Source organism: Emydura macquarii, unplaced genomic scaffold (genome assembly GCF_026122565.2).
Source record: "Emydura macquarii macquarii isolate MOO-44397 ecotype Brisbane River unplaced genomic scaffold, CSIRO-AGI_Emac_v2 contig_1253, whole genome shotgun sequence".
Classification (NCBI taxonomy): Eukaryota; Metazoa; Chordata; order Testudines; family Chelidae; genus Emydura; species Emydura macquarii.
In genome coordinates this window covers 46,575,221-46,579,639 of record NW_027131390.1, presented here as the reverse complement: position 1 = coordinate 46,579,639, position 4,419 = coordinate 46,575,221, and positions in this window count along the sequence as shown.

The window sequence follows — 4,419 nt, the reverse complement described above, 5'->3', positions numbered from 1 at the left end:
GGTGAACTCCTTGATGCCGGGGATCAGGAACTGGAGCTGTCCAGGCACTGCCTGGCAGACCTCGACCAGTGCCGCTTTCTTGTCTGCACTGCTTCCGGTGTCGGGGACCAACTTTGGTACCGAGAGGGGGACTCATCCTGAGTCGACGCGGACCGGCTCGATGACACCGACCTGGAGTGACTGCTAGGGGAGCGTCTTCGCTCTACCCCCCGGTGGCCGTCTGGCGGGAGACCTTTCCACTCTTACTGGGGGTCTCCACCACCCTTCAGGGGGACCCAGCACAGGTTTACCCCGGGACACTGGCCCCTTCTCCCTTGGCAGAGTGGGGGGCGGAGGTGGCGTAGGCAAGGCCAGCAAAGCTCTTGCTGCCTGAAAAGCCTCCGGTGTTGACGGCACTGGCAGGGGCACTCTCCCACTCCCAGGAGTCTGGGGAGGCTCCCTGCTCGGAGATGCCAGCACCGAAGACGACTCGACAGGCCATACTTGATGCATCTCTGCACTCGACCCTGCCCTTACCAGCGGCACAGAGGAGTGTCCGCGCTCCATGCGCTGCCTCCTCTTCTTTGGCACCGGGAATGTCGCTCGGTGCCAACTCAATGTCAGTGTTGGCAGTGCTCTCTGCACCGAGGATACACTCAGAGCTGAGGTAGATTGGGGTGGTTCAGATGCTGGGCAGAGCACTGCCTCCATTAGCAGAGCTTTTAACCAAATCTCCTGGTCCTTCTGGGTCCGCAGTTTAAAAGCCCTGCATATTTTACATTTGTCTTTCCTGTGCTCTTCCCCCAGGCACTTAAGGCACCGATCGTGGGGGGTCGCTGAGTGGGAAAGGCTTCCCGCAGGAGGCACACGGCTTAAATCCAGGTGACTGGGGCATAGCCCGGCCACTCTGAGCCCCTCAGGGGCTTCTAATCTAACTAAACGCAATGCTACTTAACAACTACTTAAAACTAACTAAAGGTCTACGAATAACAGAGTTCAAACAAGGGGAATGGCACTTGCAGAGAGCAAGGCTAGTTCCAGCAACCATCACAGGCAGGCAGAAAGAAGGAACTGAGGGGCCGTAGGGCCAGCACTGCCTCTTATACTGCAACATGCATGCGGGGCTCCAGGGGGCACCAGAGCCGACCCTACAGGATCTGCTAAGGGGAAAAAAGTTCCAGTAGCTGTCCACGGTGGCATGCACACACCTACAGTGGAATGGACATGAGCAATTACTCGAAGAAGAATCCCCCAGTGGTTTTTTACACAAGAGTCACTTCATACACTCCTGAAGTCTAGTCATAGCTAGGTAGCTCCTGAGAGTCATGCAGCAGAGCATATCAATGCTACTTTAGATAAAAGACTAGGGGAAGAATATTCCTATTACAAGGGATTTAAGTGTGCAGAGACCGCCCCTGAGGGCTAAATGAACCTTGCTGGTTCAGCTTCTCCTGGTTTAGACCCAAGCAGGCAGCTCCAGTTCACAGGTCACATCCCCTATCATTTGTTCTGTTTCATTCAGATCAGACAACTCCAACAAAAGTCACCAGTTTCCTTTCTAGAGCTCTTGGGCAGGCAGGGCATCTCCTAATTCGGTTCTGCTGAGCTACACGCTCCGGTCCACCTGCGGCTGCAAGTTCTCCTTTCATGCCCGTCTGCTTCTGCAGATGAACAGCCCATACGACACAGGTGCAAGTTAATCACACACACACACACACCCTGGCAGCAAATGTCGCAATCAGTGCAAGGACTGCATCTTAGCAATAAAATCGGCACCTTTACACCAGCTTCTTCGACAGTAGGTTTCTCGACTCCTAAGTCCCACACTTCAGCCTGACGCCTCCTGGGATGCAGCTATACAGGAGTTATTTTTGGGCCCATTGCCAGGGCGTGTCCTGCATTCCTGGGGTACGATTACCAGTACCAGGGGGGTGGCAGCCTGCACCTGCCAGGGCCACCTCTGGTTCTGCACATGCCCTATTCCCTCAGCCCCTCACCAAGGAAGAAAGGGCAGTTTTCAATCCCTGCAGGTGGGTATTAGGCCACCCAGTCAACCTGCCTTCCTGTAGTGGGTGCTGAGCACTGCTCACCTGCAGACAGAAACAGATGGGCCCGGATTAGCAGGGACGTTCTGGGACTGTGACGAAGCAGGCAGAGCACGGGAATAGGAAGACGCCATCAAGTGTGTGCTGGGGACCCAGCCCATCATTATTACTCCCCGGATCAGAAAGGCGGCTTTTAAAACTAGGTTATTTATCCGAAAGTGCTTTGGTCCCTGCAGATTGGTTTGAACTAGCAAACGCATACCTCCCCTGGAGGCGGGGAGGGGAGGCCGGGGGGGCTTCAAAGGGCTGATAAAGGAGGAAGTTCATTAGCATCTCCCTCCCTACTAGAGAGGGTACACGCAATGCACAACACATACACAACTGAGTTTTTAATAAAATGGAGGCCAAAAGGTATTAACGCTAATCCACTAAGGCTTAACTTGATTCAATCAGGTTTATTCTCATTCCATAAGGTTTGTTCGGTATATTCAGTCTGCTGCAAGGATGTTCAATGTTTTCTGAAGATCAGGCCTCTTTATGGTGTTTCTAAAGCTCTCTAGTCACTTGTGCAAATCTTGGCCCTGATTTGCACAAGAACTGAGTGGCTCTCACTGACTTTAATGTGAGTTACGGTGCCCAGCCCCTCTGGAGGGGGCTTTAAGAGTCTAGCTTTAGAAGCCCACATTTGAAAATTTCATGGTAGATGGTGATAATGCTTAGCAGTGTTGAGCAGCTTTATTCATTCATGTTTTCTATGCAAACCGATATACTGCACCAGCCAACGCTCTCTCGCGCCACTGTTCTATTTTCCCCGACTTAAGTTTGTCTCAGGAGTCTGGAAAGGGGTGTGTGTATGCAAAACAGTCTCCCACATAAACAGCAGTACTTTCCTCTCTCTTCCCTGATGGCTGTAATGTATTGTCACCACATCTGACTTTACTCTGCAGTCCCTCAACTACTGGAATAGCTTCAGAAATCTAATTGTGCGTGACAGACACAGTACGTTCCTCTAATTATACAATAGGCTTTAATTCCTTTACTATATCAAATGCCTACATTAGCCCAGTGCACGTACAAAAAAAATTTTCTCCAAAAATTCTGTATGTACTAGGGAAAGCAGAGCTAGTTCCAGGCAGTTGGTATCTAAATTTAAAGTTGATAGCTAGTGTGCCTATGGTAAAAATATGCACTAGAGATCATCCCAGTCAGTTGGGGGGATGGAGGGGGCAGAAGGCGGTCTTTAAGTCCTGCTACATCAAACTCTAGTGCCAGAAATATTTATTCCCCACAGCCCCAAATTGTATGGAGAACAAAGATGGTGAGAATATCCTAGTCTGCTAAGGCTAATTTAGGTTGAAGAGGTTCTTGGACAATTACGTTTCATGCAGTGAGCGATGTCTGGAGGCAAAGTGGAATTCCCCCTACCGCTCTACAGGCCAGTCCGGCTTTTCTTGGGCCTTGTCTGCACTAGAAAAATAAGTCATGAATTCAACAAAGCTGCCCTGGGCTCCCTGCCGGGAGCGGGTCGAGAAACGTCCAGGCTTCTCGCCCCACTGGCAGCCTGGAGCGGAGACCAGCTGCTCGGCTCTCAGGGGGGCTCTCTTGTCAATTTGAGAAGTGAAATTGACAAGAATGTCAGCCCCACAGCCGATGTAAGGGGGACGCAGCGCCTCCATTGACACTGCATCACCCTAACTAAGCCGACATGAGCCCTACGCCTCTCATCAAGGTGGTTTTATTTGGTCGAAAAAACAGGGCAGTTTTGTCGGCAGGGGGTGGGCTGGGGATGATTGCAGTGCGAACACCAGCTCTGTTTTGTCGACAAAAGCTGACCTTTGTGGATAAAGCAGTTTAGAGTAGACCAGGCCTTGGTCTCTAGCCCCGTGGGACTGTGGTGCAAACCACTCAGCTGCGTGAGATGAGCCCACTGTTTAGTGCGCCCTGAAGGCAAGGATGAATCATTTGAGCAACTCCAGAGCCATCAGCGCTTAATGTGCCCAGCTGCCTAACCTCAATTAATTTTAATGATACAACAGCCCCCACCGTACAGTTCTGCACCCTGAGGCCTAGTTTAGGGAGGAGATTACTTTGGGCTTACAGCCACCAAAAGTGACCTTTGACCGATTTGCCAAACAGGAAACAACCTTGCATCTGGTGCTGACATTCCCTGCTCGGAGCCAGCACGGCCGAGTGGGTTAGAAATGCAGCCTTGACATTAGAGACATTGACATTAGGAACAATACTTCTTCAAGGAACACCCCCCTCCCCCCCCCCCCCCCGTCTGGAAGCTGGGTTGCAGCTCCTCTTAGTTTTGGCTCACAGCACTACACAGCCGGGCTGTTGGAAGGTCCCTCTCGCCGCTGCCAGCTCTCTCTGCCGCTGCCCAATGCCTAGC